The 21,317-nt window shown below is 40.3% G+C and overlaps 1 long non-coding RNA gene across 1 annotated transcript in view; it reads right to left on the minus strand.

The window, feature by feature from the left end:
• LOC123976977 overlaps positions 1 to 20,694 on the minus strand; it is a 34,070-nt gene extending 13,376 nt beyond the window's left edge. Inside the window, exons 1-2 of the long non-coding RNA XR_006826486.1 lie at positions 20,644 to 20,694; positions 19,347 to 19,397 (exon numbers count right to left, since the gene is read on the minus strand). This is a non-coding gene — a long non-coding RNA (uncharacterized LOC123976977). The remainder of the gene's footprint in view (positions 1 to 19,346; positions 19,398 to 20,643) is intronic.
• Positions 20,695 to 21,317: the final 623 nt, after the last annotated feature.

Raw genomic sequence — 21,317 nt, forward strand, 5'->3', positions numbered from 1 at the left:
TTACAGTTTGGCACAGCAGCATTTCTTTAACGATCTGGTTATGTGCAACATAGTCATGTTGTAACAAGAAAAGACCTCCACCACTACACTTTTATAATAGCACAGAAGTGAATAAAATCCACAGACTTTCACCTTTCTGTCTGCGAGGAATGTTCAACCTGAACCTTCCCTTAACTCTTCATACTATTTCAGAGTCTAATTCGATACCTTATTAAAACCACTCATTGTACTTTATCACTTTGATTCAGTTTGCTGATTCCATTTGTGACCATTCATACATTTTCAAAGACCAGACTTTTTTCAATGTCAGTTTTTTATATTTTTCTACTGAGATTCTACTGTATGTTAGTATTTGTTGGCGTAGACAGAGACATCCACTCTGCTGTTGTGGTTTCCCAAAATTGATTTCATGCACCCGGTCGAAAGACAAATTACCTTAGACCTTACATGAATGTTGCATCACTAACAAATTGTGAACATAGAGAGTCTGTTTTGAGTCCAAACCTTTTAATCCACCCACTCCACCAAGTTGACTGATTCTGCTCTGGCATCATGACATGAAACAGTTGTTTCACTGCTTGAAAAGTGTGCGATCCAATGAGCACCGCAGGGGACTAACAATTAGCCAGTCATCGCCATGGGTGGGACTAACACACACTGGAATCAAGGAGAAGTAATAACAACAATGGCAACCATAGACAAGATTGATGCTGCTATCAAGATGGTTTTAAATTGATTAGTAAGTAGTTTGTTTTTACATTCCTTCACTCCAGTCTTATAACCATCATTCATAGTGAGCATAATATGCTCCACAAAAGAGCAATGGTTTACAGACAGGAGATGGGAGTCAATGCTACAAGACTGTCTTTTGAATAAACTGTGTAAATGTATTATCCTGTTAGTATCTGTGCTACTACTTTTGTGACTGACTAGCACAAACGTGTTCCTGGCTGGCTCTAAGTAGCTAAAGTGGTTTGCCAGTTGTGAGAACTCACTGTGTACCAACCTTCTTGAACCACATATTTCACAAAGTTGCACACTGCACTGTGATGCTCTTGTGCATGAGCAGGCCTTTAGGCAACTAAAACACTTTGTTAAGGTGAGGTAAATATCTGGTCATGGTTTTGACAATGAAAGGGCACAAACACTAGTTTCTGGCATTTCAGAAATGCTATATACTACATTTTTCACCCCCATCCATCATTCCAGTCATCACATCAGTACTTTTTGTCTCTTTGCCTCTAAAGAACACACTACAGTGCTTTTGAAACGGTGGTGTACTGTAGAGAGCGAGAGCGAGAAATACAGGCAGAGAAAGGCAGGTTACTGATTAGATTTTGCCGATATTGAAACTCCTATGCCCTTCACATCATGAGTAAACTGCACACTTCACCAACCTGGCAACCTCATGATCCCAAATGATACTAAAGGTTTCTCTGGATGGCCTTTTCTGCTTCTGAAAGAGTTTACCAATTCGCAAATGTTAGATTTTTTTACTTCCTGTGGGCAGATATAATTTCCTACCAGTGTTCAGACTTGATTTCACTTGGGCAAGTAGAACAAATCTACAGGGTCTCAATTAGTTTAGAATGGACAATCTTTGCCGCTGAAGGCAGAGTTTGTGATTTACACTGATAGGACTGGTGTTGTTTAAAAAAAAACATCTCACCTGATGGAGCTGTTTGAGGAACAGCTGGTGGAAAAGACAGAGAAATAAAAGGACATAAAAAGACACAGGAGGTAGTAGATAGAAAGTGAGGAGAAATGAGACAGAGAGTGTTGTTTGATGTTTACTGCTGGTACTGAGGGTCCAGGAGGCCCCGGCCACATTATTGAGATGATGAAAAGCACAGAGAGAAGACAGACAGATGGAGGGAAGCAGTCAAGGAGGAGAGTCACCACATGGGAGAGGACATTTAAAAAGTGTTGAGTAGAGAGAGAAGAGAAAGGAGCATCCTGGTGGCTTTGTCCCCAAAAAGCATCATGTTAACTCTTTGTTATGAGTTTTTTGTTCCCAATTTGTATGGTAATTTCCATCATTAAGTACAAAGTAAGTGAAGGCAGTCCCTTAATTTTTCCGTATTGCTGCGGCTCTGGTTTGTATGTCAAAATATTGAAAAGCTTTATTATTGTGATTTACATTGTGAAGTTGTGTTTATAGTGGTGATAAGCAATTAACAATGGATGTCATGACTGTCTGTAATGTGAATCACCCAATGTTATCACCCATCTCAGAGCTTTATAAAAACTTTCAGCTTATTGTTTTTGATGTTTTACTGTCTTTTACTGTTTAACTTTCACCCCATCCGTGCTGTTGTTTTCCATCGCAGCAGGCAGCAGTTTTTAGCAAATAAGCTCTAAGACTTCACTGCTCACTACCTGCTCAGCAGCAAACAGCAGACAGACAGTTGGTGAACATACTGTAGTGGAGCATTTTAGCAGCTAAAGAGCCAGATATTTTTCTCAGTATTTGGCGGAGACCAAAACAGAAATAAATTTTTCAAGTGGCATGGCTCTACATGAATGTTGTTCTATATCTGCTGAATGTGTAAATAGGCAAGTTTGCTAACAAATTAACCATATCAACTTAAAAGGTGAAAACATGGCTGTGTTGTGTTCCCAGCTTGTTTCTGTTGCTCTGCAAGTGGCCAAAAACATGTGCTAAACTAAACAAGTTTTCTACATAACTTTCAAGAACTCTTCTTCAGACAAGATAGAAAATTATTATTATTCTAATAAATAAATAAAAATTCAAACCCACTGCACTGGCACAAAAATAATCTTTATCAATTCAATAAGAGAAGACAAGCAGACAGTTCACAAGGGGACAGGAGGGAGGCTGAAGCACCTTCATCTCCCTTTCAATCACTGTGTTAGTGGCCAGCTAATGGCTTTGAAATGACAACCCCACTGACAAGCTCATTGCACATTCATTCAGCCACAGTTAGAAATGCAAATAAGGAAGGTAAGCAGGGGGCTGTGAGACAGAGAAGGGGGGATCATTTACATGCTAAAATGTTCCCAATTGTTGACATGTAGAATATTTCACCACACAGAATCTGAAATCTCTAAAGACAGAGGCACTCCAGTGATGGAAGTGTGGAAGGCGGCTTAGCGTCTGAAAAGCCTAAATGAGCACAATTATGCGCAGGCTGGTGCAATGCATTAGCAAGCAAATGGGAGAGACAGAATTTATGCAAAAAAGGCTCTGGGATATTATGAAGGTTGCTGCAGATGAAATATGCAGCGTAGATTGTGTTGAGTGTATGTCAGAAGTAAAGAGGGAGAGACAGATGCATGAAGATGCACTGTGGAGGACTCTGCACAGCAATCAAATCACCCTGGTTGCCTGGCAACAGAAGACAACAAGACCGTTTTCAAGAACTAGTTTATGACTAACTGTAACACAGCACACATACAAACAATATGTATTTACTTTTACTCACCTGTCAGGTATCTGCTTTGAAATACCAGGAACAATGCTGGTCTATTAGAAATATTTTGCCCATTACTGTAAGACTTCGTCCACACTATGAAGCTAAATTTGAAAAGGCCTATTTTTTTCTCCATTTCCATTCTCTATCTACAGGACTGGTCCAAAATTGCGCTATCCCCATTTAGAATTATAATCAGAATCAGAATCAGCTTTAATTGCCAGGTATGTGTACACATACGAGGAATTTGACTGGATTGCTCATGATGTGCTTACTCATACAATAATACAGTAATAAAATACGATAATAAAATCAGATACATGCTACAGTATAGAGAACACATATATACACACTATAAACAAAAACAATATAACAGATTGAGACAATAATGCAATGAGCAGAGTGCAAAGGATGGAGGAGTAAATTATTATTACAACTATTATTAGTAGTAGTATTATTATTATTATTATGTACATGTCGGAGGTGGATGAGATATGCAGGTGCACATACACATACATGCATGCATGTAGACATGTACACAGTGCGATGGAGCATAGTGAAAGGATGCTGGAATAAATAAGTATTGTGTACTTGTGGTAGGCGGATTTGGTATACAATATATACAATATAAAATATGACAATATGAACAGTATGAACAGCTTTGAAATAGAGAACTACAGAATGATGAATAAATAATAAGTGGCAACCAGTAAACAGGTGGCTGATTAGAGACAGAGTTACTGGGTTATTGCACAGGAATTGTTCCTGACACTGTGAGTCAGAAATCAGCTGTTCATGAGAGTGATGGCTTGTGGGAAGAAGCTATTCCTGAGTCTGTTAGTTTTGTCGTACAGCGCTCTGTAGCGCCTACCAGAGTGGAGAAGCTGGAAGAGGTTGAGTCTGGGGTGAGATGGATCTGCAGTGAGGTTTCCTGCCCATTTCCTGGCTCTAAAAATATATAAGTCCTGAGTGGAGGGTAGGTTGGCGTAGACAACTCTTTTCTGCAGTCCTGACTGTCCGTTGTAGTTTTCTCCTGTCCTTTTTGGTGGCAGATCCAAACCAGACAGTGACGGACGTGCAGAGGACAGACTGGATGATGGTTGTGTAGAAGTGGTCCTTAAGCAGGTTGAGCTTCCTGAGCTGGTGCAAGAAATAAATCCTCCGCTGGGCCTTCTTGATGATGGTGTCCGTGTCAGGCTCCTTTAAGTCCTGGAATATAGCGGATCCCAGAAAGAAGGATTCCACAGCAGACACAGGGCTGTTAAGTGGGGGGGCTCCTCCTAAAGTCCACGATCATCTCCACAAGTTTTGAGCATGTTAAGCCACAGGTTGTACTGGCCCCACCAGAGAGCCAGCAGATCAACCTCCCACCTGTAGGCCGACTCATCACCGCCCCGTAAGGTCGATGACCGTTGGGTTGTCAGGGAACTTCAGGAGTTTGACAGATGGTTCTCCTGAGGTGCAGTCGTTGCTGTAGAGGAAGAAGCGCAGGCGGCAGAGCACACACCCCTGGGGGGCGCCAGTACTAATAGTCAGGGTGCTGGATGTGATGTTGCTGACTCCTGTCAGTCAGGAAGTTTGTGATCCACTGACAGGTGGTGGCTGGCACAGTGAGCTGGGTGAGTTTGATGCTTAGGATATCCGAGTCCACGAACAGTGAACCCTGGAGAGTCGAGATGTTGCAGGTTGTAATACAGTCCCAAGTTGACTGCATCATCCACTGACCTGTTAGCCTACAGGGCTATATATAAATATAATATATATATAATATAATATATAAAAGGAAAATATACTTCACTTTCTTGTCAAGCACTAGATGAGAACAATTTCACTCTCATATCACTATGAAGGTGGAGCCAGGAGGTGGTTTGCTTAGCTTATCATAAAGACTGGAAATGGGTTGGCATTTGTAGTTTTTAAGGGAAATGTTCCAACAACTATTGGAGAAACTGCCATGAAACTTAGTACACACGTTTACGTATTTCCCTCTTAGGATGAATTGTAATACCACTTTGGTGATCCCTTTTAATTTAGCACCATCATCAGGTCAGAGTTTCAGACGTCCCCGTTTTCCAGGGACAGTCCCTGGTTTTGATGGCCTGTCCTCATCTGGAGCTGTCCCCAGAAATGTCCCCATTTTTAACTGTGTGTTAATCATAGACTGTATAAGGTGTAAACAGACCTGAAATCAGATTTTACGTGGCCAGAAAGCCTGGACAGCAGAGCATACAGGTGTCGTGCGGAAAAGTGATCATCCGACGAAAATTAATTGCCGTCCGTGGGAGCATGCGCAGCATGTACCGTTCGGCATTCATATATCGCCCTGTATTTTAATGTCTACAGCTGCTTTTATCTGGATCAAACCATACAGTCTATGGATCAAACAGACAAAATGTCTAAATAAACATCACTTTTTGTTAAAGATTTTTGTGAAACTTTAACGGTTCTTTTAACAATAACTAGAATAACTACAATTGTGGATAATCACAAAAAGTATTTGTGCTGGTTATAACATAATCAGGCCTGACATTTAGGTTACGAGATAATAGCCAATAATAGAAGCCTGTTGTTGCCTATGGATTGTGTGTTTGGTAGGTCTATGTCTAATATCCTTGTTTATATTTGGGAAACAGACTGTAGCCCATAATTAGAGAGGTGGTATTATGGTTTTTGGCTTTTTCCTTCTCCTTTATTGATATATATATATTTTTGTGCATGTACTAGATTTGCCACCCCAAAGGGAGTTCCCATCTCCCACAGAAAACTCTGCTCTGAACTGCCTGAAAACTCGTTTGTAGTCCAGCCTTTACTTCCCTTTTTTGTGACGTCACAATGAAAATACGTGTCATAATGCTCGCTCAGCAGCTAGTCCGACACGCCCTCAAAAACACCGGTGGAAAAACACTGAGCTGCAGCACAAACCTCCTCTCCCTTCCAAACACTAGCTACCCTCCAAGCAGTCAATGGACATAAAGTTGTTACTGTGATGTAGAGACAGAGCTCAGTTAAAACTTTATGGATGAAAGATACTTTTGTTACAGATTAATAACTCACCACTCTAAAACTCTTGCTCCAGTCAATATTGCCAACCTAGTCGGCAACATGTAGCCTACAGCTGAATCGAAGCTGTTTACCGTCTTTGCGTTGACCTTGTTGCCTTTCTCTGCTTCTGATTGGCTATGAAAATGAAACCATGTAAACCTGTTCTGGTACAACCCCTAAATAGGATTTTGAACCTGAAAATGAGCATAATACCAGCTCTTTAACATGACTTACTGCTGAGTTATATATAAAATAAAGACATGATCTCTTTTGCAATTATCCCTATGATTCTACATTATTTTACTTGCTGTGTACGACCAAGCCAGTCCTTTTTACCTGTTGAGATACCTTTAAATGGCCAAAACAACACATAAAATCCATTTTTCTACTTGCCAGAAAGTGATTGCAGCCTCTATTGACTGAAAGGTAGTTTCTACCTCAAAAATGACTTGATTTCATTCAGAAGAGTTATATTTGACAGATTATAAAATAGAAATTTTAATTTTATATATAACATTACATTTTTAATGACATGCTGAACACCAAACCAAAAATGTCCCGGGTTTTTATTTAAAAAATCTGGTCACCTTATCAAATGCCTGGTTTATGACCAAATACTCCAAAAAACAGCTTTAGCTAATCAGCTTTAGCTAATATTTAGTGCTAATTTGCAAATAGCATGCTCACACATTAAGATGATGAACATGGTTAACATTATAGCTGCTATTGTCATTTTGAGCATTTTAGCATACCAATGTTAGGATTTAGCTTAAAGAACCTAAGTGCAGCCTCATGTGTTCACACAAGAGGCATTTAAGCAGTGTTTACCAGTCGTCTGCCAAAACATGACTTACCGACACACAGTATTGTTCCCGAACGTACCCTGAGTAGACACTGATGTAGGACTAAAGCTGCTGCTGACCTGCTTAAGTGTTGCTTTCACTATTCAGCTTGTTTAGACTAGACCATGTTGGTCTTGTCTCAGCTTGTGCTATGATTTCCTTGTGGTTAGGAATGATCATGAATTTGGACTATTGGTAATGCAATACAATTATCTGAATTGTACATACAGTAATTGTGTTTGTTTTGCATTCAGGCATCATAAGTGTCAGTGTGTGTTGGGACTGGGAGCAATAGAAACGCAGATGTTTGTGCATATGTGTGCATGTGTGTGTGTGTGTGTGTATGTGTGATACAGAGAGAAAAGAAATCCATCTGACAACAAAGTCAAAAGCCTCCACATTTCTCATCTCCTCCTCTAATCTAGCAGGAGGCTTCTCCCATGAGTCCTCTGCTCTCCACTCCACCACCCTTCCTCTTCCTCTCTCCTGGCATTCCTCCTCCTCCTCCTCCTCCTCCCCCCTTAATTCTTATTCTTATTCTTAAATCCCACACTGGACAGATGTAAGCAGAGGGTAAGATGAAGGTTAATGAGGCAACATGATGAGAAGAGATGAAAAGAGTGAGGAATCATCATAAGTGGAGAGGGAATGCAAGAAAAGTCTTGAAGGGAGATGCAAGTATAAACACTCAAAAAACAAAAGGCACTCTGAGGATCACAACAGGAGGAAAGTGGCAGTGAGATTGAGTGAAAGCTGAGAGAGAATCCACACGCACACCTCCTGCCTTCTCCCTGAAAGTGTACAGACCCGTAAATCCCCTCTGAAGCCAGCAGCAATGCAGCTCAGCTCACAGCCACTGTATCCCCTCTCCATATTCCAAATCCCATGATGGTCTTATTTCCATAATCGGCTCTGAACGGAAACACAACAAGAACACACACACAGACACACACACACACACAGCCAGTCACTCGTTAGTCAGTAAGCCAGTCTACCTGCCACAGTCTCCAAATTCAGCCTAATTCCCAAAATCTCCTTGCCAAACCAGATCTCCCTAGAAGTTAGAAGCCGGACACTTTATCGAAATTCAATGAGAACACAGAGTAATTGATTAAAAATACATTAATTGTACGGACAAAAGTAAGGCTTGTTGCATGTTTCTCAAGACTTGCATGTATCCGCAAAGCTTCGCAATTCCGTTATTTCGGCCAGGACACTGACTCAGCACATGCTGCGGCTGTGCTGACAATGCACGCGTCTTGTTGAAAGGTGAGATTTATGCTTTTTCAAAAAATATTTTTCCAACACCCTGTTTTGATTTTACAAGAGAGAAGGTTTTAAGGATGAGGACTAACTACTATGTGTGGCAAATACGTGTTGGATTAACTTTCCCAAATCCAATAAAGAACAATGCACAGCCGCTTCCCTAAGCTTTTTTTATCTGAAGCATCTAGGACTGTCTTCTAGGCTGGGGATAAGACTAAAGAAATCTGCAATTAAACCAACCAACTGACACAAATCCAACCTGGGGATTTTGGGCCCCTGAGGGTCTGTGGCCTTGGGGAAGTTTATTTCAAACACACAGTCAAGCACAGAGCTTCGTTTGTTTTTTATGTAAATACATTTTTAAAAAGCTGTATTCATTTAGGTAATTTAGCTACCTACACTGAGACAGACACTCAGTACAGTACAGTACGTACTGTAAGTTGAAAGGTATAAGCATGTAAGCAGGCTTAATGAGGTATGTAAAGTGGTCAAACCTCCTTTTCAGGTCCTTTGTGGCATGTTTCCTCTTTGAAAATGTCTTAATCAGTCTGTCAATCAGTCCATTATGATGATGACCAACCAGCCAAATGGCCAAATTTTGACCTGGCATCATTCTAACAGCTAACCCTGTTACATTCTCACCCACCCACACTCACACACACACACGCGCCTAGATAACAAGGCCTGCAAATGAGGCTAACCTTGTGTAGTGGAGCAGCCAATTAAACCCCAGCTACACCGCTGCTGCTCATAATAGAGAAGATGGTGGTGATGATGGCGTCTGCACCGCAGAGACCAAACAAGATGTGAAACATAGCTTGCCTCTAATCGCTCTTTGATTCCCCACTGAGACAAAAAAAAACAGAAGGAGAGCAGGATGATGGGAGAAGGGTTGAAAGAGTTCACTGAGGCTTAGTTTAAAAAATTATTTTTCTTCCATGAACTAAATTTAGATGCTCCCAGAGTTGTCTTGCACTTAAAACAGTTAATGAAGCATGCAAACCCCTATCACCACCTCCCTACTATGTGATACTGTCATTTGGTAACTTTTGGTATATTCATTAACTGTTTGTTAGTGGGTTATGTTGGAGGTTGTAGGTATCGAATAATTTATATCAAAAACATATATATTCTGTAAATATTTTAATAATAACAATAATAATAAAAATAATAATAATAGCTTAATTTGAATGGCACTTGTCAAAACAGGTAACAAACTGCTTTACAGCAATTTGCACAGCTTGGGAGTTTGCACAACTGGCCTATAAGTGCTTTATAGACCGTGTCCCTCAGAGTGTCAGGGATGCTTTGCAAATACAGTACGGCATGAAGGGACACCACCGCTGGCTGTTTGTTATACAAATCAGCAGCAGGATAAACCTACACAACAAGAGCTAAACATAATACAGTGTCTATGCTTGACTCAAACTGTTACCTCATATTCCTTTAGAATTAACGTTTCCCATTACTCAACACTCTAATGAACAGTAAATTTATCAAATTCATTGCCCGTGTTGCTATTTTCCAACTACTGTAGCGGTTATGTTCTGTCCACGGAAATGCAGCTGCCAAGACTTTTGCCATATGTAAAGCTGCGTTTCGACCAAAGGAACTGTACCCCGGAACTAGGAACATTTGGAGGAACTCACTGTGTTCCCACCAGCGTCTAAATGTAGTTCTGGGGTCTTCATTTTACCCCCTAAAAAGACCCTGCTCCGGGGATAGTACTTTCCGAAAGTACTGGGTACTTTGGGGGGGGGTGGGGCTTGCTTGCAGTGAATTTCTGAATGGGCGACTAGAGTCCTGCAGCTGATCTGCAGCTCTTGTCGCTGGAAATGTTTTAACAACCTTCCAAACTGTTGCAATTTTATTTTTGTGTTGTTTTATCTGTGCTTGAGTTATTTTAAGAACTTTATGGCTTTATCCAGTTTGTTATTAAATGTGTAACGAACTTTATCACATGTGTCTTCATTATACTTCCACACAAAAAAGCTGCTTTAATGGTCACGCAAAGCCTATAGTTTGTCATTATATTCCAGTCAAATCTGATGTTCATTTATAAATGCTGCTTATGGATAGTGGTTACAAATAATGATGCCTGTGCATCGCTGTAGCCAGGCATACAGCCTACGTCAGCTGGTTAATTTGCGTAATCTTCGCAGGTCCACGGTAGACCACGGTAGAAACGCACACAACAGTGGGCTGAAGGGACCTTTTAGTTCCTTGAAAATAGACCTGGGGACTTAAAAGTCCTGGGTACTTTTGGTCGAAAGTGGACGTGTTTTCATCTAAAGTGGGTTGGAAGACGATAAAAAGGTCTCCATCACAGGACTTAATGCATAGATATGAGATTGATTTTGATCTTTTAATCTATCATGTCAAAAGTGCACACCCATTAGACTACTTCTACTTGCTCCTACTATTAGATCTGTTCCTTTGACAGTGTTTGATTTGTTCTAATTTTGTCCACCTGACACCACTTAACTTTTTAAAAGAGGATGAACTGATACAATTGGTAAACTGTGCACACTGGGGACGTCATTAGCCTAGACGTCATTAAAATGTTTGCTTGTAACTCTGTAATTCTTCATAAAAAGAACAAAATACACAGCAAATGTAAACTTCAAAAGACATATTTTTAATCTTACAAACAAATCTTTCTGCAATAGGACATTGTGGGTTGTGGTGGTTTAAACATACCAGTTAAACACAGGTGATCTTTCACTTTATTTCACCCACTTGACTAGCCCCTGCATACAAACTGGCTACTCCTTGTGTCTCTTTCTCATTCCCTGTGTTTTCAGTTTTCCCATTCTGGTCTACACACCAGTCACAATAAACTGTGTTACATTGCAACTAACGTTCGAGTTTTGCATTTGGGTCCAACATAACACCCTGTGGTTTTAGTCACTGCCGGTGACAGAGGAGAAAAGAAACAAGAGGATCTAGAGGATTACCGCTTTAAATCCTATTGCTTCTTTATTTTTCTCTATATCTCACACATTGACTTTAGTGTCTGAAGAGTTGGTGCACTCTTTTACCTCCAGGGCATCCTGTTCTGTTCTTAAAAACATGGGTGCTCTTACAATTATTATTCATAATGTTTCCACTTTACTGAGTTTTGGCTTCATTAATATTGCAAAAGTGTTCTCCAAATGTACTAGAAAAACTGTACAAATTTGTTATTTTATTTGTTCTGCGCAGATTGTTTCTCACAGGGATTACAGATGTTTTTGTTGTTGTACTTCTCTTAAAAACTGCTTTTAATTCAGTGGAAAGCAGAAGTAGTGTTGTCATGCTCACTTTAATTCTTTACAATCCATTCTTAGCCAGATTTGCATTTTCTATCCATCCATGTTTTTCTCACATTGTCACCTCATTCTTCCTCTGGCCCTTCTTTGGCAGTTAAGGACATGGTTACACACACACACACACCTCCAGCTGAGCTGCTCCCTGATGTGAAGAAGGAGCTTAAGTGTTTGTGTATAACCTCATCTTGCCTTTAGCTAATGCCACTCACACATGCATGGACACACACACACTAGTAGGCGTGCAGAAAGTATGATTAGTTGGAAATTCAACATTGTGCTGCACTGTCACTGACATGCATGAATATTGATATGCGAATGGGCAGGCTGCTGTCGCGCACACACACACACAAAGTGGCCAAAAGCAGCTCTGCAGCATGCACACACAGACTCGCACTGGAACCGAAAACTAATTTAAAGGGATATGCCTGTTATACGTGACAAACACACACACATACACAAGCACAGCTGAGCATACAGAGGTGTTAAAAAAGGGCCACACACTAGTTATGGAAGGTGACTGAGCAAATGTTATCTTCTCTCTTTATTTCTCTTCTTTTATTATTTCTCCCTCACACACACTGGGAGAAATCCATTTCACATGCATCATTACATGCACACACACACACCACACATGCTTGTCAAGTGCAGCAAAGTTTAATACGCTCATCAAGCGCAAACATGCCTGAGCACTTAAGCCTTGACATGCGCACACACACAAACACACACACACACACACACACACGCTCATGCATGGCAGAGCACCACCTCATCCACCTCTGCAGGACAAGAGTTCAGTCCTACCCCCCCCCCAGCACTGACGACCACCCTCCAGCGGCCGTTTCCATGACAACATCCAATCGGCAAGCTGGTACAGAATCAGGCTGATGAATTCCAATGGAGGGAGGGAGGCTAAGAAGTACAGAAAGCAGGAAGGACAGGAAGAGCGGAAGAAGAAAGGTAAGGACATGTGGAAAGGTGAAAAAGACATGAACCAAATCAGGAAGGAACTGAAGGAGAGATGAGAGGGGAAGAAGGATAAATATAAATCAGGAGAGAAAAGGAAGAGGCGTGTAAGGATGGGGGAAGAAAGCGATGAGGACTGCAGGAAGAAAATTAGGGGAGGAAGGACGGATCAGTAGGAAAGGTGAGCAGAGAGGCTATAAGGACAAATCAGGAGGAAAGAATGTGAAGGGAACAAAATAAGAAAGAACTTAATGAAGGGAGAGAGTCTAGGGAAATAAGTGACAGGAGGAAAGTAAGAGGCAAACAGGGGAAGGGCAGTGTGAAGGAATGTCAGGTCAAAGGTCAGGTAGAGGCTATAATAAGAAAATATGAATAGAAGAAGGACAAAGTTACTCTATGTAGCTGAAGGAGTGGAAATAATAGGGTAAAGGGTAAACCTGTGATGTAACAGCGTAAGGCATGACTGGCAAGAACACATGGGCCTTGTGTGTGTGTGAGTGTGTGTGTGGTGATGTAACACAGAAAATATTTACATGGGTCCCTTTTTCCTAGAAGACCGTCGGCCTTTTCATCTCTCCGTGCCTCTGATCTGCTGAGAGTCTGCTGTGTGTTTTCACCTGGAAAAACGTTTTTTTCCTTCTTTAAAACAAAGACTTCTTTATCAACTGTGTATTTATTATCAAGGCAGAAATGTGGTTTGCGGCAGCAAATAAGAATGTAAAAAAAATATATCTGAAATTGTGAAAAATAAGAACAGGAGCACATTATTCATTTCTAGGAAATCATGTTTTTTTCCATGTAGTTTCTGTGAGCAGCTGTTGCTAAGGAGAAGAAGTCAGTCAGATGTGCAAATCCCAGCTGTAGCAAGTTCAAAACAATTTATTTGCTTTTCTGTTCTTTCAAAATTGACCCATAGTTGCAGTCTTACACGCTTCTGCGAGCTTCCATTAGAGCAGTTACCCACCCAAAACCCCATAGTGACAGTGTCTGCTCACTGACCACTTCAATTAATTAAATGAAAAGTAAACGGAAGAGGAGCTGTGTATACAACCTAACAAAATTTACACCACTGCTGAAAAAAGCTGAAAAAAGATCTGATCTCTGTCCTCTAAAGCTGTACTGGTAAATTACTTAATATCAGATCATCAGATTGATTTATTTTGTCTTACTGAAACGTGGCTGGTCCGTGAAGTTTATGTAATAAACTAAATGAATTGAATTTGCATGGGGTGAATGTAAACAGCAGCAACCAGATGATAGTATGAAAGTTTCATCTTCACAATTCACAGTCACATTTTGGAAACAGTCCGTTTGTGCACCAAGCATCATCGAGTCCACCTCCTCTCATCTTGCCAGAGTCTTGCGCTGGCAGCTCAGAACATGGACCACCTGCCATATTAATAGGTATCAGGAGGTGAGGAGGGAGAGTTGCAGCTATCTTGGATTGAAGCCTATTAACAAATTCTAAACCGAAAGCCTTGTTACGCCTTGTTCTTAGTCTTAACTGGAAAACCCTACAGCCAGTTGTAATTGTTATAGTGTACTGGGCTCCTGGTCCATATTCTGAATATTTATCTGAATTTTCAAAGTTTTTATCAAATTTAGTCCTTAAAAACAGATAAAGTAAATATTGTATATTAATATTCATGTGGATGTCAACAATGATAACCTTAGTAGGCCTATACTGCAGAGAAATCATCAACATTTCTGTTCCGTACAGGTAAATTTGTCAAAAAAGTACCCTGTAAGGTACGGAAATGGTCCTTAAGGTGTTAACCATGGACCTTTGTTTATTTTTAAAGGTACAGAATCATTGCTGACAGTAAAGGGTACCTGTAACAAGCTTAAGGTACAGGCAAATGATTCAGAAAATCAGTGATCCCCCGCCCCCACGACATAAAAGGGTTGGCGATTGCCCAGTGGATAAGACACATGCCGTTGGTGTGAGAGACCCGGGTTCAATCCCCACTGTGACACATCCACCAATGTGTCCCTGAGCAAGACACTTAACCCCTAGCTGCTCTGTGACCTCAGGGCTCTGGAATTGTAATTGTAAGTCGCTTTGGATGTAAGTATCAGCTAAATTAATAATTGTAAAGGTACATTTTTGTCACTAGGGGTGCAGAAATGTTCTTTTAGAGGTACAGACAAGAAGGTATAAAAATGTACCAACTTTCCCTGTTAGGGTACAGCTGGAGCGACAAAGCATTTTTTTCCTTTTTAGATCCATTCCTGTACCTTGATTTCTTTGTGTTTAGAGTGTAGAGAACAAACTGATTGATAAACGGTTTTAACCACACCGCTGACCTTGTTCTAGCATATGGCATTGAAATTGTACATGTAAGTCTTACCACAGAATCCCTTTTTATCTGACCACTATTTGATAACTTTTGAGTTCCTACTGGACTAGGCAAAAATTCGTACACTAGATGTCTTTCTGATAATGTTGTAACTAAATTTAAGGAAGTGATTCCATCAGCATTTAAATGAATACCATGTCTTAACATGACAAAAGATTCCCATGCTAACTTTAGTACAATTTATCATCTTGTTGATAGTGCTGCAGGCTCACTGCAAATGACAACCAGCAAATTAACACAAACATTGTGAAAACTTGAAAGCAAATGACGTTCCACCAATCTGGAAGATTTTTGTTTAATCAGGCAAGATATTTCCACAACTTCTGTGCTTGGACTAAAACACTTTCGCTGTATTCAAAACTGCCTATACTATACTAGTAATAGTAGTAGTAGTACATACTGATTTGGCCAAATGTAGTATGTAGTATGTAGTATGCAAACAAAAGCAAAATCTGCAGTATGCCAAAAATGCCCGGATGGCGTACTGATTCGGGAAAAATCTGCAGTATGCATAGGACCAGTCTACCTCACGTACTGTGGCCCATAATGCAAAGCGCTAGAACTGTAACAACAACCCGTCTTTTCTTTAGAGGAGAACAACAGAACTTGTTTTATAATTTTCACACGCTGTTTCATCACTAAATCCACTTCTAACAACTTTTGAGGTGAGAAATCAACTGTGTAGATTTTAAATATCGACAGTTTGAAAATGTGCTCGAACGTTTTCCGAGTTGATAAGCTTGGCCAGCCTGCGGGGTTAGCTAACGAGCCGGCCAGTCAGCTCACGGAGCCCCCTGGTCCTCACGCCAGCTCACGGAGCTCACAGCCACACAGAGCGCTGCAGCCAACGCAGCAGACGAGTCGAGCAGCAACAAGAGAGTAAAGACCCGCAGCTGTGAGACAGTTTAAATGTTTGTACCGCTGTTATTCGATGTTATTGTGTATTTACACTTTCAGTAAAGAGACATCTGGCTCATGATGGACAGGCTTGTGTAACTTAGAAGCACTGAAAAGAAGCACTAAAAAATAAACAACAGTGGTATGAAAGGTTGCTTTATTATTATCATTATTCTAAATTGACATTACATTGTTAGTGTAATGTTACAGTTGTGGTTATAGAGCTTTTTATTTGCTTTTATTTTATATAATTCTTATTTATGCACAAATATCTGCTACAGGTTGGCTGCAGCCTTGTTCTCATATATAAGATTTAAAAGAAGAAAACGTTTTAAGCACAACTGGGGAAGCACAACTGTTAGGTAAAGTGAACGCTGGCACGTCTGGTCGCCACTGCTTTCTCTGTAAAATTTGTGTTTTTTCTCTTTCTTTCTGTCTCCCCTGCTGCTTACATTCGTAATCTCAGCAGGGAGATACATATGGTAACGTACTCAGCAACTCCACAACTAACTTTTAAGGATTAACCTGCCTGTTGATTCGTTAAAGTCTACTTTCTTGGCTGTTGTGGTTCACGGCCTTGCCGGTCATTAACCTACCTGCTGCCGTTTGAAAATCCACAATGGTGATCAACAGATCGTTCCTATGGACAGTCTTTGTCTGGATCATTCTCTCATTTTTACTTTTTCATCAATTCTCCGTTACTCAGTGGATGAACTTATTCCGTTACTCGGTGGATGAGTATGGTAGGAAGACTCAGGTCTTCTTACCATACTGATCTTTCTCGATTTAACTGCTGCCTTTGATACAATCTCTCACAACATCCTCCTGGACCGTCTAGCCTCCATTGGTATCATCAACACATCACTGAACTGGTTCACATCATACCTGTCTGCCCACACTCAGTTTGTACAACTTAAAAATGTTCGATCACAACCCTCCCCAGTCACCAGTGGTGTTCCCCAGGGATCAGTCCTGGGTCCCCTCCTTTATAATTTATCTACTTCCCCTTGGTCTTATTCTCAGGAAATATAATATCCAATTTCACTGCTACGCCGATGACACCCAGCTCTACTTGTCCACCAAACCTACGTCTCTTCTCCCTCCTTCTTGTCTAACTGACTCCTTAGATGAAGTTAAAACCTGGTTCACCCAAAACTTCCTCAAACTAAACAGTGATAAAACTGAAATTCTCCTTGTTGGCTCCAAATCCACCCTAGCAAAATGTCCAAACTTTGCTCTACTCCTTGACAATTCCACTGTCCCCTCCTCCACCCACGTCAAGAGTCTTGGTTTCATCCTCGGCAGCACACTTTCTTTTGAAAAACACATTAATAATCTTACCCGGTCTGCTTATTTCCACTTATGCACCATCAACCGCCTTCGTCTTCACTTACACACCATAACACTGCTACTCTCATCCATGCTCTTGTCACTTCCCGTATTGATTACTGTAACTCCCTTCTCTCTGGTCTATCTCACAAGTCCATTCATAAACTCCAACTGGTCCAAAACTCTGCTGCCCGTATTATTACCAGAGCCCCAGTCTCTGAACACATTACTCCACTTCTAAAACAACTGCACTGGCTCCCTGTCAAATACCGTATTGATTTTAAAATTCTGCTCCTCACCTTCAAAGCTCTCCATAATCTTGCTCCTGCTTATCTCTCTAAACTCCTTTAGCCCTACACCCCATCCCGAACTCTCTGATCCTCTTCTTCCTCACTACTTTCCATTTCTTCTGCCCGCATGTCCCCTATGGGGTTCAGAGCCTGCAGCTATTATGCACCTCACCTTTGGAACTCCCTCCCTCTATTCATCCGTACAACTGAGTCCCTATCCTCCTTTAAAACTTTGCTCAAAACCCACTTATTTCGAAAGGCCTACCCCACGTAACTCCACCTTCCACCTGCTTCATGATGAACTGCTTTCTTTTATTTTCTCTATTCTATTTTATCTTAATCTTTACATTGTGTCTTGTTTGGATTTTTTGTATTGCCTCCTTGAAATGTATTCTAATTGTTTTAATCTGGAAGGTGTCCTTGAGTGCAATGAAAGGCACCCACAAATAAAATGCATTATTAATATTATTATTATATTATTAAGCATACTTACATTTATATTCCTCTTATTGTTCCAATTTTTAAAACCGGAAACTAGCAAAGCCTGGCGTAGCATGCTGCAAAATAATCTATTTAACAGTTTCATGCTACATACAGTATGCAGTATACAGCACATACTGCATACTGTGGTTGCTAGTAGTATGTAGTAGGCGGTTTCGAATACAGGCTTTGTTTCACCATCATCATATTACAGTTATGAATCTTACAGAGCTACAAATACACGCATTACCTCAACATATGCTTATGCATCCTGTCAACAATTGTATTCAAGGAAAGAAAAATAGTATTCATTTGCATCTTTTTCACCAACACCAAAATAAAGTACCTTGTAGTTGCTTTAAATTATAAATACCAAATCAGAAATGCAAACCGTGTGACATGTTGCTGTTATGAACTCCAATTTTGGAGATTTCCAAATTTGGAGATCAAAAGTAGCTTTAACTTTTAAACAGTAAACAAAGTTGAACAAAGCAATGACATCAAGCAAGAAACTGCTTTTATTCCCAGTGTGATAATGTGACATTTTTGGTATTAAATGCTGCATATTTAATCCCTGCAACGATGACGATAGCAATTAGATTTTGAGATTTTTTTTTGTTAAACAACAAAGTCTTGACCTGCATCACTCCTTGTTTATACCGGTGTGCCATGACTGCACTGTAATTAGCCACAGAGCACGCAGTGGTGATGTAGAGGCCAACGACTTTCTCAGATGCAACACAACGTTAATTAGAGTATGTGAAAAAACACAATTCACAGAGAGATATGGTTCAGTGGGCAAATGAGACAACAAATGGAGCATACCAAACTGGATGAAGAATACTCAGCATCTGGGTTAAGAGTGTGTGTGTGTGTGTGTGTGTGTACACATTTACATGAAAGCAACAATATGCATGTAGCTCATCTATGATTATAAACACATGCAAATGTATACTCTCCATATATCCGTGTGTGAAGTGTGTGTGTGTGGCAAAAATCAAGCTGGGCTCTTGTGCGAGAGCCCTTATATTAGGAGGCAACAGCTTCTTCAAAAAGCTTTTCCCAGAAAGTCATTAACATTCATTCACACAGGCAGCCTTCCATAAACAGTCATTAGAGGAGGAACACTTACTGTAATGCCGGATCACTGAGCCTCTTCACACTTCACATCGCCGTCTTGTTCCTAAATCACCAATTTAATTTGAAAATCGATCAAACGCCATACTAAATAAATACTTTCCGTCTGTGGTAGAGCTTGGGTTTGCAAACTTTTTTTTCAATGCAGAGGACCCCTGGTTAGAGAAATTTTATGATGCAATCTCACTATTAGTTTTCCAGAAAGGAAGCATTTAATTTGTTGCATTTCTTATTTGGGCTTTTTAACCTAATTACTGCCTAATTTAAAGTGAATCAGGGTTTGTAAACAGAGTTTTTGTAATCTCTCACCATGTCAGACTACAGCTATGAATGATCTTTGAGGTCTTTTATACTGTGGTATTTGTTTCAAGTTAAAATGTAAACTCAACATTTTTCTTTTTGACATCAAATCCCATGAAAAGACCAAAACCAACTGTAACTTGACGCTACTAACAATCATAGTCTGTGTATTCAAAGCCTTTTTCTTCTGTGCCATAGAGCTCCATTGCTGTCCAAAAGCTAATAAGATGTTGTTCATTCATCACCATGAACACACACACTGTAGTTTATTTTGACTTATTCCCACATACACTGTCCTGCTGCCCCAAATACTAAATTGAACACCAAATGTGGATTAATCCACTGCTAAAAGTAGTCCCCAACAAATAAGCTATTTGCTCCTGTTTGAGTAATATCTGCTAAAAACTAGAAAGAAAGAAATTACTGAGTGCTTTAAAATAATTTAACTATATATATTAGTGAGGTGTTAATGATTTACAACTTTAATGGGGCTATATCTAGTTTTTAAATGAAATTACTTATTAACAAATCAAATTTTATTGCCTCATTGTCAATGGGCTCAAAACTCATTTTGAAATGAAGCCCACGTCTGTTTTCTCTGTTGCTTGCATTAGCCACTATTCTTCTATAAATGTGGGGACACGTTTACGTTACTCCACGTAAGGATACAAAACAACAATATAACTTTATGTACTGAAGCCCTTCAGACCAAACAGATTCAGATGATGTAGAGTAAAAACACAGTGAACATCAGTAAAGCTGGAGAAACATGGAGAGTCACCGAGAGTGACGTTAGCCCTAGCCAAACAGTTACTAAACCTCCAGTGAAAGATACACAGATACAAAAGATAGTTACTGAAAAGCAGCAGGCGAGCTAACGATGTAGCACGTCGGCTAAATGCCGTAAATGTAATGTTACCATGTAACGAGCATGGATTAGTTCAACCTCAAGCTGATAAAATTATTACCGTAACGTTGCAGTGGTAGTTTACCTGAGTTTCCTGCATGTTGTGTGAGGTGGTCTCCCTGTCTGTCTATAGTCGCTGACACTCTGCCTTTTTTCCTGGAGTATTGTGTCAATATGCAGCTGGCTGTGCTGAATTAAAGGTACGGAGACAGTGTTAGGGTTAGGATCTGCCTCTGAAACGGGAACGTTGAAGTAACAGAGCCTGAATATGTCTGAGTGAAAAGCCGCAGCCGGCATGTTTGTGTTTCTGCGTTTATTGCAGGATTTCTGTATGAAAGCGTTTGCGTTTTGGATTATGCTCGCTCATGAGTTCAAATGAGCACGCGTACGAGTACACACCTTGTTGCAATCTTAGAACTGCATCGCTAGTGGCCACTGAAAACTCCCTAACGCCTCTTAGAAAGGAACCACTGGGTTTGGAGCTGAGGGCCACAGACAGGATGGTGAAGTAAGAAAAGGGAAAATGAGAAAATAACACCATAGCAGCAGAATATGTTCAAGCTTCAGACGAGATTTTATCATTCTGCTCCATAAACTCATGTGTTCATGGTAATTTCCTGCAGATGGTCTGGATTACATTTCCATGTGAAACAAATAAAAAAAACATTGAAAGACGTGCCATGTAAACATAACATTAACTGAAAAAATCTAAAGGTCTCTTGACACAAGAGCCACCTCAGGGTCGTCACCATTTGTAAT

The sequence above is a fragment of the Micropterus dolomieu genome, linkage group LG09, assembly GCF_021292245.1.
Source record: "Micropterus dolomieu isolate WLL.071019.BEF.003 ecotype Adirondacks linkage group LG09, ASM2129224v1, whole genome shotgun sequence".
NCBI lineage: Eukaryota > Metazoa > Chordata > Actinopteri > Centrarchiformes > Centrarchidae > Micropterus > Micropterus dolomieu.